Source organism: Mauremys mutica, chromosome 1 (genome assembly GCF_020497125.1).
Source record: "Mauremys mutica isolate MM-2020 ecotype Southern chromosome 1, ASM2049712v1, whole genome shotgun sequence".
Classification (NCBI taxonomy): domain Eukaryota; kingdom Metazoa; phylum Chordata; order Testudines; family Geoemydidae; genus Mauremys; species Mauremys mutica.
The window spans coordinates 120,803,342-120,817,657 of record NC_059072.1 but is presented as its reverse complement, the minus strand read 5'-3'; the positions used below and the strand labels follow the sequence as shown (position 1 = coordinate 120,817,657).

General features: G+C 42.5%; 1 long non-coding RNA gene across 1 annotated transcript in view; it reads left to right on the top strand.

The window, feature by feature from the left end:
• LOC123361982 overlaps window positions 1-9,679 on the top strand; it is a 124,804-nt gene extending 115,125 nt beyond the window's left edge. Inside the window, exon 3 of the long non-coding RNA XR_006576308.1 lies at window positions 9,552-9,679. This is a non-coding gene — a long non-coding RNA (uncharacterized LOC123361982). The remainder of the gene's footprint in view (window positions 1-9,551) is intronic.
• Window positions 9,680-14,316: the final 4,637 nt, after the last annotated feature.

Below are 14,316 nucleotides of genomic sequence, written 5' to 3'. Positions count from 1 at the left end.
AGCCTGCTCCCACGCCCTAACTCCCTCCCAGACCCTGCACTCCCAGCCCATTCCTGCACCCTAACTCCCACTCAGACCCTGCACCCCCAGCCCTGAGCCCCAGGAGGAGAATGCAGAAAAAAATGAAAAACAGGGTGGGGGAGATAAGAGAGAATGCTCCCCCCCCCCCGGGGGGGATGACCCAAAATGAAGCTGAGCACAGGGTCCCACTAACTCTAAATCCGCCACTGATACCAGGAGCTGCTGCTGACAGTGTGCTGGGGCTTTGATCCAGCAGAGAGCCTCAGAGGCTGTTGGTGGCTTCACTGGAGCCAGGACAGAGCTTGTTGCTGTGCCTAGAGCTGACTGGGTTGGACCTGCAGTGAAGGAACTGTGAGTAACCCCCACTCTTGTTTGGGAAAGTACTTGCAAGTGAAGGGGCACAGCAGAGAGACTACTGAGTTGGAAGAGAGGCAGAGTGATCTTCCCACCGAACCAGGACCCGGAGCTGCTGACATGTGGTGGAGCCAGCTCCAATCATTGTGCAGCTTCTTGCCTTGGCTGGACTGATAAACAGAACCAACCGAGTGCTGTCTCCAGCTGCAAATCTTCAAGTGCACCCACGCAAGCGTCTAGGACTCTGAAATCCAGAGGAGTATATGCTCCAGGGTGGGGTAAATGGTGGCAGTGTAAATGCCAGTTACATAAGTTTCATTTATTATTGTAAATTATATTCGTTAATTGATTTTATTCAACTGCCCCCTGTGGATTTAAATTAGTAGTGACATTTAATTTTAGACTGTTATACCCAGATTTTTTAAAGTTAAGTAAAGGTGCATTAAGTCTAATATAAGTATATTGGATATATATTATTTATAATTGATATTTTTGAGTTATACTCGTGCCACAGATTATAATATTACTATTTATTATTAGAATCATGGGCGCCGACTCCGTGAGTGCTCCGGGGCTGGAGCACCCACAGGGAAAAATTGGTGGGTGCTCAGTACCCACCGGCAGCTCCCCACCCATCTCACCTCCGCCTCTGGCCACCTCCTCCCCTGAGCGCGCCGCATGCCCGCTTTTCCCCCCTAGCTCCCAGCGTTTGCGCCGCGAAACAGCTGTTTTGCGCAGGAGGGAGGAGGGGGACCGCGGCACGCTCGGGGAAGAGGTGGGGATTTGGGGAAGGGGTCCGATAGGGGCAGGGAGGGGGCAGAGTGGGGGCAGGGACTTTGGGGAAGGGGTTGGAATGGGGGCGGGGCAGGGGTGGAGAAAGGGTGAAGTCAGGGTGGGGCCAGGAGTGGGGTGGGGGGGGCACGAGCACTCACCGGCGCCGGGGAAAGTTGGTGCCTATGATTAGAATAGCTTTATTCCTGGAGGTTCCCAAGGCTCACCATTGAGTGTGCACAGGGACCAGCCAGGTGGAGGCACCGCCAATTTTAAATTCCTTTAGAAGTAAAGGGACTGCAGCAAAGGGGTGAATAGAGGGTTCCCACCTATCCAACAGCACCACTGCGATACTCAGGATCTTCTTTAATGTCAACAACATCAGGCACCCAGGTGAGTGTTGCCTGCTCTCAAGTAACCCAGGGAGGAAAGGGGGGTTACATTTAATATCTGTGTTATGATAGCATCCAGAGTGGGGCTGCTGTGTGCTATGTACAAACATATATGAAGTTATGGTCTCTGCCCTGAAAAATCATATAGTCTAAAATTTTCAGTACATTCTGATATGTTCTCACTAAAATCATCATCATTCAAACACCCTGGTTTATGTCAGTAAAATCTTGCAGTGGGGAAACTTTGCAACACCTTGATTTCTAGAGTGCAGTAATGTATCAGGGCCATGTTGTTCAGTATGCTTGTTTATCTTGGGTTCAGCTGATGTGCTACAGAAATATGTTAGACCCTTAATCCCAGTAGGAAACTGAAACTGTGAGAAAGACAAAGTCTGGCTGACCTCCTACAAGAACAAGCAGCAAATCCTGCTGAGAAACAGCAGTAGCAAAAAACATAGGGTATTACCATAGAATTCTGTCATGGAGTATGACAACTGTTTGAAAAATGCCATGATGGAAGAAGTAACTGCTACACCCTCCCGCTTCATCTGTGTTAAGCACATAACAAATGGTGTATTGAAATCTATACTGGTAATAGTGTCAATGAAGGATCAGGATTATACATGATACTTCCTCAATTTGTTATGCCTCATTAGCATTGTGGCTTATTACATAGAACTACACAGTTCCCAGGCATTCCCTCCTGGGTTGTCCTGATGGATAATGGAAATAAAGAAAGGAAAGGCACGGGTGACACAGTGCTCTCACCACATTTATCAGGGGTATAGTTAGCTGGGTTAGGTATGCTTCACATTTTCTACCAGAGTCACATATTGATCTGAATTAATAGTCGTGCTCATTTTGTACTTTTCCGGATAGCACCATCCACATCTGAGGCTAACGAATAGACAACCTTATTCACAAAATTTATTATGCCAAGAGAGAAAGCAGCAAATGGGGTTGTTTACATCAGAAATCCAAAGCTCCCCTCAGTTTGAGCCATTCTCTTCTGTCTGTTCTCATAGAAGGCAAAATTCTATTGGTATGTAAATTTAATTGCTACAATTGGCTCTACTGATCTTGAAGTTTGTTTGTTTTTAATAACTAAATAATTATTCTCAGGGACAGGGTTCACAGTTTTGTTGTTCAAATGGGATCAAGTTTTGTTTCTGCAGTTTGCTTTTACCACACTTAGCTGAACAAGCCAAATAATGGTCTCAGTTATGCACCCTAATAGTGGAAAAATATAAAACCTGTGCTCATATACTCCCTCAACTCACACTGATTCAATGGGAATTGTGCATCTTGTAAGAGGTCAGCTGCTTCAGTCTTTTATTGGGTAGAGAACATAAGAACGGCCATACTGGATCAGACCAAAGGTCCATCAAGCCCAGTATCCTGTCTTCTGACAGTGGCCAATGGCAGGTGCCTCAAAGGGAATGAACAGACAGGTTATCATCAAGTGATCCATGCCCTGTCACTCAATCCCAGCTTCTGGCAAACAGAGGCTAGGGACACCATTCCTGCCCATCCTGGCTAATAGCCATTGATGGACCTATCTTCCACTTATCTATAGCTCCCTTTTGAACCCCGTTATAGTATTGGCCTTCACAACACCCTCTGGCAAGGAGTTCCAGAGGTTGACAGTGCGTTGCTTGAAAAAATACTTTCTTGTGTTTGTTTTAAACCTGCTACCTATTAATTTCATTTGGTGGCCTCTTGTCTTGTATTATGAGAAGGAGTAAATAACACTTCTTTATTTACTTTCTCTATACCACTCATGATTTTATAGACCTCTATCATATCCCCCCTTAGTTGCCTCTTTTCCAAGCTGAAAAGTCCCAGTCTTATTAATCTCTCCTCATACGGAAGCCGTTAAATACGCCTAATAATTTTTGTTGCCCTTTTCTGAACCTTTTCCAATGCCAATATATATTTTTTGAGATAGGGCGACCACATCTGCACACAGTATTCAAGGTTTGGGCATACCATGGATTTATATAGAGGCAATATGATATTTTCTGTCTTATTATCTATCCCTTTCTTGATGATTCCCAACATTCTGTTCACTTTTTTGACTGCCGCTGCACATTGAGTGGATGTTTTCAGAGAACTATCCACAATGACTCCATCATTGTATAAGTACAGTTGGGATTATGTTTTCCAATGTACTTTACTTTGCATTTATCAACATTAAATTTCATCTGCCATTTTATTGCCCAGTTACCCAGTTTTGTGAGATCCTTTTGTAGAGCAACCCACTGAAGCCAATAAGTACAAATCACATATTGTTGTCTAATTATGGATTTAGCCATATTTTAGGCTGAACTTGAGGCACCTGAGTTTGAATATTTTGGTTAAAGTGACTAGCCAAGGCAACATTGCTAGGGGAAGGTTTAGGATTTTGAACCCTGGGCTCCCAACCTTGTGCTCCATCCTCTAGTCATTATCAGAAGTGCATTTTGGTTCATAGTTTATGTTGTTTTTAGTATTATTTTATACCAAGTTATAAAGTGGGGAACTAATAAAAGTTTTAATGTGACTAAAAAGGAGGGATGAGTAATTTGTGCCAGCTAACACTAATCATCCCATAAGGAAGAGAATGGAATGGAGTTTTCCATTCAGCAGTCAAAGGGGAGCAAGAAAGGCGTGAGACCCAACCAAGAGTGGCAGGAACCAACCAAGGATAAACCAGCAAGTAATCTGCAGGGGATCTGCTAAAAAAAGGAGTAGAAAGAGAACAGATGTTTATGTAAAAGTGGGCAACTGTGCTCCCTCTGTGAAATCAGAGCTCAGATTGGGATGCTATTAGGTGGTATGGCATAGTAGACTGACCCTCTCTTAAGCTTCTCTTTCATTCTCCAGAATCTCAGCTGTCCCGAAACAAGCTTTTAGTTAAGATTGTGAAGAAAATATAAATGTGAAGCAAGCGTAAGCAATGCATGAATCTACAGGGAACTTGAAACCATAGCTCTTGAGAGATGTGAACTACCACCTTCATCTCAGGGATTGTTAATTCAGATGTCCAGTGACTATTTAAATGTCAACAATTGTTGATTATTTCATTCATCATGGAGGAAAGGTGAAGGAGAGTAACAGATCTGCACACCTTACTGTGAGTGAGGCCTCATTCTGGTGTCACAAGGTAGCAGGAGATACCACTTTTTTTTCTTCCAATCAAGAAGGACCCAAGTCTGAAGAGCCCATAGGCATATTTAAGCTTAGTAGAGCCAAGCTGGAGGAGCCTAGAGAGCATACAATCATATTTTGAACATCTGTACAGTCTTCTGTAAGTGGCATCTCATTTTGGTGACTTGCATGGGCAAGAGTTATGGGAGGAGCTTGGAAGAGTAACCACCGTTTTCCCCCCAATTCAACCTGTCTAAAATCATTAGAACCATCCTAAAAACAATGAGTGGCCAAAATTTTCAAAAGCAGTCTCAGATTTTGAGTCCCCAGCTTGAGAGACTAAAAAGTCTGAAACCACCTTGAACTTTTTAGTCAATTACGCTCATGCGAAGATTAAAACCCTCTTTTGTTGTGAAGGGTACTTCAAACTCCTAATTTGTACAGGAATGTCCTGATTTTTCTAGATGTTTGGATACTTCAACCTTTTGTTCATTTCAGTAAAACTAAATTTGGATTTTCCTGACATAAACTGCACTTTGTCATGGCATCAATCAGCTTCATTAATTTATGGACAAATGATTACAGATTAGAAATTAAAAGCTTAAAAAAAGACAATTAAAAATTAAGTAAAATCAGTAAATGTAGACCAGTTATAAACAAGCAAAAATCTTTTTTGCTAGAATCATAATTCAAAGCCAATTCTAAAAGTGGCAAGACTAATATTAAATATATCTCTCTATCTTTTTAACCTTTATACAGACAGCAGGAGCACTGCGAGCTAAATTTGCATTTCATAGCAGGAAACAAAACCATCCCACACAGACATGATAAATCATCAGAAGAACAATGAGATGCCCTGACACATGCATATGTTTTTTCTAAAATCACACAAAATGAAAATATGAGAGGCAACTCAATCTCCATTTCAAAGGCTTATTAGCCATAACTAAGCCTTTCTGCATCAAGAGCAATCTCACTGAAATTTGAACAACTCATTCATTTCCATCAGTGATTTCCTGCTTCTTTATTGACAATTAGCTGTCCTAGTTTTTAAACAAAACTGTTCTCAGTTACATAGGTGCAACAGGGGCACAGGTTATTTTCCAGTGATAATTTAACCAAAGCCAAAAAAGGTCACTGTTCTAGCAAATATACTGCATAGGAAATGTTCATCTCTAGTTTAATTCTACTGACTTCCCCGAAGATACACCAAAGATAAATCTCTTTATCTTTTAAGTAGAATTGGTTGGGAATTTTCCATCAGAATGACTTTTCAACAAAAAATGCAGTTTCTACCATAATCAAATTCTCCACTGGAAAATGCTGATTTGGGGAGTGTGGGGGGGCGGAGACATGAGAAAATTAAAATGAAATATTTCATTTTGGGTTGGTTTGAGTCAAATAGAAATATTTAATTCCTTTAACCGACCCTAAATATTTTGGTTTTGAATCAGTTCAACATAATTTTAAACTGCATTTCCCTATCAGTGCATTGCCGTATGGGAGTTGTAGTTCCAGCCCCCATGGGCCCTTCTGATTAAATGCCTCCAAACTTTAGTGGTGGGGGAGAGGAGTTGAAATTCAAAGATGGAGCTTCACTCTCTTCTTTGGACCATCTCAAGTGTGCAGCATTATGCTAATAAGGTCTTTTCATATGTGAAGACCTGATCCTGCAAATACTTTCTATCAAGAGTGCTTGCTACCCTGTAGTCCCACTTGGTTCAACTGGACTATAATTTTTTGTCATTTCATGGGACTAATCACTAGTAAATATTACATCTGGAAATTAGTGTTTGTAGCAGCAGACCCATAGGTAGTTAAACACTTACAAATCAAATAAAAAACACACTTAAAAAAAGTAGCTCTTTAGTTTGTCAGGTTGATGAGAGGAACAGAGTCACCAGGAATTAATCTCCAGTGCACCTGAAGAAATCCTATTCGTGCTTTTTTTTATAAAGAGATGTGAGAACTTTTTTTCACATCAACATGCAGCTCCATTCATATCTAACACTAGCTTTTAATTCATTATTCTGCAACTGAGAGAAACAGTAGCAATGGTATGAGATATGCCAGCCATCCCAGATTAGCTGTAGGAAAATGCTATTTCAGCCCAGACCTTTCACTTTGCAGTAGATTTGAAACTTCCAGAGAACTAGGTTAGCAGGTGAAATAGAAAATTTCAGTTCTTAAGTCCGTCCAGATACCTTCCTCTGGCAGTTTACAGTGAGAATTTGGGTCTGTTACATGACATGCTGTCATACCCCAGTATATTGGTCACTTTAATCACAGAACGTCTTCATTATGAATGAAATTCTCCCATTATAGTAAGCAGCGTGGAAGGCTGAATGCACGAAAAGTTTAGTTTCATGTAAATTCTCCTGGGTAAGGCTGCTATGGAGAGGATGAATTAGGAGCCTTCACAGCCCCTGTACAGTGGAGCTGGGCTCCTTGCTAGCTCTACACAGGTCAGTTCAGAGGAGGAACTAGAGGTGGGCTGGAAGCAATGTGAGCAGTGAGTCTCTGACTATGCAGACCCAGTGACCAGAAGTTCCTGTGTAGGAGGTGTGCAGTGGTGATGATCCTCATCCCAGCCTAAAACAGGGCTGGATTCATGGTTGAACAGAGGTTATAGAGTGGATTCTGTCCTCCTAACCTTAGCATACTTTCCCCGAATAAGTCCTCCGTAATTTATTTGGGCACTGTGTCAGGGTTGACAACTTTCTAATCGCACACCCCTTCCCTGCCCCATACCGGAGGCCCCACCCCTGCCCTGCCCCTTCTCCGAGGCCCTGCCCCTGCTTACTCCATCCCCACTCCCTCGGTTGCTCGCTCTCCCCTACCCTCGTTCACCTTCACCCGGTTGGGGGTGCAGGCTCTGGGATGGGGCCATGGATGAGGGGTTTGGGGAGCAAGGAGGGGGCTCCAGGCTGGGGCAGGAGGTGGGGGCTCCGGGGGAGAGTTTGGGTGAGGGAGAGGGCTCAGGTCAGGGGGTTGGGGTCAGGAGGGGGTGTGGGCTCCGGGAGGGAGTTTGGGTGTGGGAGGGGGCTCAGGACTGGGACAGGGGGTTGGGGTGCAGGAGAGAGTGAGGGGCGCCGGCTCTGCCTGTATGATACTTACCTCAGGTGGCTCCCCGAAGCAGCCAGCATGTCTGGCTCCTAGGCAGACGGGCCAGAGGGCTCTGCGTGGTTCCCGGCCAATGGGAGCTGCGGAGTTAGCGCTCGGGCCAGGGAGGCAGCGCGTGGAGCCCCCATGGCTGCCCTTGCACGTAGGAGCTGGACGTGCCAGCCGCTCTTGGGCGCCAGGTGGAGCAAGCAGGGAGCCTGCCTTAGCCCCACTGTGCTGCCGACTGGACTTTTAGCAGCCCAGTCAGCACCTGTCAAAAACCGAATGCCTGGCAACCCTACACTGTGGAGAAGGAATGGAGTGAACTTCATCCAATAAAAGGAGAAAGTGAAATTGTACACTGAAAATATTGATGGTGGAAACCCAACATTTGGATGTTAATTGTGGAACTTCTGAGTTCTGAATATTCAGGTGTTTATTCCAGGAGTTTAGATGAAGTGCTTATCTCCCTAAATCTGCAAAAATTAGTCTGGAAATTTTATGAGAACGGATTATCAACCATCCCTCTTCTAGTCACAGCTAACATCTGGAGGTGATAAATGCTTATCCAAATATTTAAGATTCTTCCAAAGGATTAGTTTGAGTTTGGTTACAGAAAGAGGTGAACTTTCAGCTGGAGAAGGGGTTATCTTTTATGAACTGATTCTCCTAATCCCCAGACCGGCATAACCTGTAACCTCTGCTCTTTTCTCGGACAACGCCTAACTGAGAAGCAGAGACTGAGACTCCCTCTCTGCTTTACCTGGCCAACTACTTATCACACTCACTCCTCTCTGCTCTTCCACTGGTTACTGCTCTGAAAAGCCAGTCTTGAGGGGAAGAGCCATAGGGAGTGGGCACCAAATGAAGAGTCAAAGTCAGCACTGAGCTCACCCCTCCCATGACAAAATCAAGTCTGTGAAGAGGAGAGATAAAAAAGAGGAGACAAAAGCTATAATGAAAGACAGGAACTTAAGTGGGGCTCAGGAGAAGAAGGAACAGACAACATGAGGGGAGAGAGACACACACACAGACACTTAGGAAGAACGCTCTGAGTAGAGGGATGGGGAACCTCTGGGGAAGAGAGAGGTCTTTGGCCCTCCTGGGTAAAGTCTGAAGATGCCCCTGTAGTCACCTCAGCAGGAAAACAGGCTTTCCATCACCCTCCTGAAGTATGGAGATTTAAAATTAAAACAAAACTTAATTTCCTGTGAGTTTGCAACAATTGATGCTAATTTTATATAATTATATATAAACTTCATGCATATTTTCCCTCAGGCTTTTCCATGGCCCAATGCAGGCCAGTCTTTCCTCCCTTTTATTTAGCTAATTGTGGACTTTCATTTACTGAGCTATATAAATGGAGTTTTGGTTTATCCAAATTCATTAGGAATTGATTCCACTGTACAATTAATTTTCATTTTAACTATGAGTGAGGAGTGCACAGCGAAATTTTCACCTGAATTGTTCCTATGCCAGTCCAAAAGGCTTAACTACAATGCTTGCAGCAGAGAAACGGCCTGATTCTAGGCTCTCCTGACTTATTTCAATTAGTTACCATAGTACAATCCCTCCATGAACATTTCTGATCTTCAAGGTGTTGCATTTGCAAGAGAATGATAGAGTCAAGAGGAGGTATCTCTGCTTGCCAGATTAAAGAAATTAATTAGACTGCATAAATTTTTTAGTACTTAAAAAAAAACAAGAAGTGGGTGTTAGTTCTGTGTCATGCTATGAAACGTCAACACTGTGACCCCTTTTAATTATTTTCTTGATTCACAGAACTCCCAGATCTACAAGAATTCCTGTGTTTCACACGGACAATGGAAAAGACAAAAGATGACACCACCGCTTGCGATTTATAAAGAAAAAGCACTAATGAGATTTAGGTGTTCTTTGAAAAATATAATGTCAGAGGAAGAGTGGAATGAAATTCACTCAGATATAGGGATGAACGTGAAGTTTATCCTATTACCTGATAATAGGTGCATCAGTTGCAACTGAACCTGGACATGAGCTCTTTCTCTTTCCTTATTCAGAGCCAGTTTCTGAATGAAAATTGAGAGTGGTTGGTTGGCATTTTAGGAGAGAGTTGCCTAAGGTCTCTGTAAAAGGTGTCAATAAAATTTAGTAATTCTATTTCATTTAGGGCTAATAATGCCCTTTTACAAAGCAGAGCTGTTCTGAGGACAGGAGGGAAGCTCACTGCACAAGCACTAGTCTCAGGTGACATTAAACCTTTGTATTGCCTGCAGGGGGAAGATGTTAAACACACTGGACAGCTGGACTTGCTATGCTTACAGGTAGTCTCTAAGAAGTTGTAGCCAACACTTGCATGGGGGCAGAAAATTGGCCTTGGCCTCGGCCTCAAACATTTCTCATAGAGGGACCATGAGTGCCTAAGCCAGCATTAACCAGTACCCTCCTATTGAACATCTCAAGGACCCCAATATAGGACACCAGACAACCATCAGATATTCACCAGGGTTGCCGGGGGGGGAAAGAAAGTGGGGCCCGGGCCCCAGGCCCTGCAGGGGCCCCCACGAGAATATAGGTATAGTATTGCAACTTTTTTTTAAGGAAGGGGCCCCTGAAATTGCTTTGCCCCAGGCCCCTGAATCCTCTGAGAGGCCCTGATATTCACTGTGACTACTAGAAGTAGGCATTAATACTGCAAACATTTGGGGATATTGAATTTCACAGCTAAGAGCCAGCTACAAACTTCAGCACCAGAGCTGGATCCATTTTTGAACTTTCCCAAACTTTGGTTCCCATCACCAATTCACTGAGCTCACCTGTTCCACCAATACATTTTATAAAAGTTAATTAAAAATCAAGGAAAAATATTCCTGCTACACTGTGGCCTCAATTCCCTGTTTACATACACTTTAACCAGGCAAAATTCCCATTGACCTCAATGACACTTTTTGTCTGAGAAAGGACTGCAGGATAGGGCCCTTACATGGGACGTTCCAACTTACAGTAAAAATTCTAAAACCACTGAAGATTTAGCTTGAACTTAATATTGGAAATGCTGAGGAACCAAAGCTAGAATAAATATTCATTGGGAATGGCCTGAAGGCAAAATTATTCTATTAGTCTACTATTAATAGACCTCTTCCTCCACTGGACCACCTATGTACAGTTAAATATAGATACTGAGCTTTAAGTCATATTTAGTGTAATTCAAGGCTCTTTATGTTTCTGCATGACAATCCTTTGATCTACTATACCATATTTCTGCCCACTACCTTCTTTAAATTTCACTATACCTGAAACAATGGCAATTTGAACTTTCCGGTTTCTAGTTTATTTGTTAAAGTAAACTGACTGCCCCACAATCCAATACCTCATTAATTAAAATATTAGTTGGTGGAAAAATCAATGTTTAAAATACTATTTTCCCCTAATTTTTGTCTCCAGCAGGCAGGGAGATTTTCTACTGTAACATTAACTTGTATGGTTAAAAATAGCAAAATTATAACCTATACTGACATTTACTTTACAATCCTTTCTACTCTTTTTCCTTCTTTTAACAGCTTGTGTTATAATTGTGGGGGAAGAGGGCAAGAGAGACACTTGGGAGTATGCAGTTGGGTATAATAGCTATCCAGCTAGAATAAGTAAATGCATTGCACTTCGCTTCATGCATCCCAAGTGTAAATTATTATACAATAACACAGCGTATTATGCACTATTACTTCAGTATAATAAAGTGAATGGGGTGTGATGTGATCACAAATTAAGGCCCCTATCCTGCAAACATTTGTGACGTGAGTTTCTTTTCTTCCACATGGAATTCCGTTAAGTTCAATAGGAATACTTCCATGAATAAAATTAATCATGGCCCAGACCACAAGATATTTAGCACATGCCTAACTTGAAGTCAGTGAGACTTCTTACATGGCACATGGTTAAGTAACTTGCTGAATCAGAGTTCATGTGTATGGATGCTTGCAGGATCAGCACAAAAGTCACCAATTGACCTGATACCACTCTGGTGTTGCTGCAGCTCAGCCTTTCTACGGCCGGATGAACAATGCATCCAGTGCTGTAGATGTGTGTTTAAGTATGGCTGCTCTGTAATCATGGTGTGCAATTGCATACCTACCCAAGTTAGCTCTAATCGAGCAGTGGCTACTGGAGCAGGGAAGCTGGGGCAGCATGGGCTTCAATAAGCATGGCTGGAACCCCGGGTAACTACTGCTGCAGTTAGCCCACGCTGAACCCCCTGCTGCTGTGGCTTCGCTGCTCTGGTACTTGAGCTAGCTCGATTAAAGCTTCGAGTTCATTAAGAGCCATACCCAATGTGCCTCAAGTCACCTGCTGGTACTATTAGTTTCCAGCAGCTGATGTGAAGTATAATATCAGATTCCAGGTAAAGCATCAGATTATAATTAATATATATATATATACACACACACACACACGAAATGGTATGCAAATGCAAATACGTTATTTTTAAACACAGGTTTGCTTTGAACAAGTTGCTGCTTAGGCTGTTGCTGGCTGAGGTCCGAGTGTTTCAGAGAAAGATAAATTCATAAAGAAATATGGAAAGGAAAGTTAAATTGGCTCTTTATTTATTTTACTTTAGTTGTTGCAAATTTTGTTTTTCTTGCTGAGTTTCCCCACGTCATGCTCCCTCCCGCCTGGATTGGGAAGAGGAATGTTGTAGAGTTAACACCAACTTTTACACAATGTGAATAACAAGTGCAGCAGTTAAGAAGGCTTTCTGGCTGCTTTGTATTGCTATAGTGGCAAAAAGCAACCAAAGCGTAAGCGAGGATTAAGGTAATAAAGCCCGTATTTTCAGGCATAAACATAACAGAGGCAGCATGGTCTAGTGAACAGGGCACCAGACTGTGACACAGGACAACTGAATTCTACTTCCAGCTCCTGCCACTGACACGCTGTATGATCCTGGCCAAGTCACTTCATGGCGCCTTTTGTCTGTCTTGTCTATTTATATTGTTAACTTGTCAGGACAGGACCTTTTCATACTTCGAGTGTACATTACCTAGCACAATGGGGCCCCTGTCATGACTGAGGGGTTCTTATAATATCAATAATTAATATGACAGATTTCAGATGTTTCAACATCAGCTCTGCATTTCTCACTTTTCAGTGCTCAAGTCTTCAACACTAATGTGGTATCAGTGTTAGTTTTTTGCACAGAATTATTGAATAAGGTTGACTGGCATAGTGAAAGGGATAGTAAAGACACATTTGACAGATGTATGACTCTTAAAAAAAGGTTCAGTTCATTAAGAGTCAAATCTTTTCCCCATTGCAGTGAGCTGCAAAACTTCAGTAGTGCCGGATGAAGCACTATGCTATTTTACGGAAATAATCACACACAAACAAAAACAGAATAAGACTGACGTGGGGGCTGCGGGAAGTACTAAAAGCATCAAGGCAAAACTAAGTGTGTGTGATATGATCCCGATAAAAACACAAATATAAGAGGATAAAAAAAGATGGAAGCAAAGCTTAAAGGATGCCAGGATTAGGCCTGTCAACATTGGTAATAGAAATTATGATAAATCATTCAGAGCAGGGAAGACAATAGGGCCAAAAAATTGAAACTTCGGTACATAAATTAAGGCACCTAAATAAATGTTCTGATTTTTTTCAAAGGGCCGGAGCACCTGACTTGCCCACTGAAGTCAAACAGTGGGCAACCAACTTTGTAAATTTTGGCCATCAGGGGCCTGGTTTTCAGAAGTGCTGAGCACCCACCATTCCAGTTGGAGTCAATGGTACCTGTAGGTTTTTATTACATCTAAAACCAAGCTTAATTCCTCTCAGGCATATTGAAAGGAACGTGGTGACTCAGACTTAAGAGGGAGCCGAACAACGTTTCTTTCGTAATTTCTTATGAGAAATAATATGCCACAATGGGAAGTGTATAGAGGAGGCCAGCGGAAAGCTAAGGATTTTAATAATTACATCTGTATTACACACACACAACTCTACATTAAAAGAACATCATTAATAGTGTAAAGTCAAGTGCTCAAAAGTTAGGAAATACCAGAATTAAGGCTGCCTGTGCAACCTTATTTCGGCCCCCTTGTGCATATGCAGTATGATATAGTCTTTAATTACATCCTTTTTTTTTTCACAGACCCCCTGCCTCATTCAGTGCACAGAATGGACTGAATGGTTGAGAAAAACAAAGGGAAAAGGGAGGGACGAGTTCCTGCCCAAATTGAAGTCACTGTCAAAGAGGATGGGTTCATTCTGCTTTCCAGCTTTTTACCCTGCAATATTATTAACTGCTTGTGTGCTGCAGCAGATTTCAGAAGTGGTATTATTTTAAGTGCCGGAGTTTCATTTCCAGGTTGGCACTTCAGTAGTGACATACCAGGATCATGGGGTATGCCCCCATCTGGTATGTTGGGCAGCACTGAAGCAGGTAATAGATGAAATCAGAAGGGAGGAGTGGTAAAAACAAATCCATCTTGTAAAGGGTGAATCTTGTCTGACAAAGCTGGTGGCATTTTTTTTGAAAAGGAGATAATGCAGTGAGCAGACAGGGTGAAAT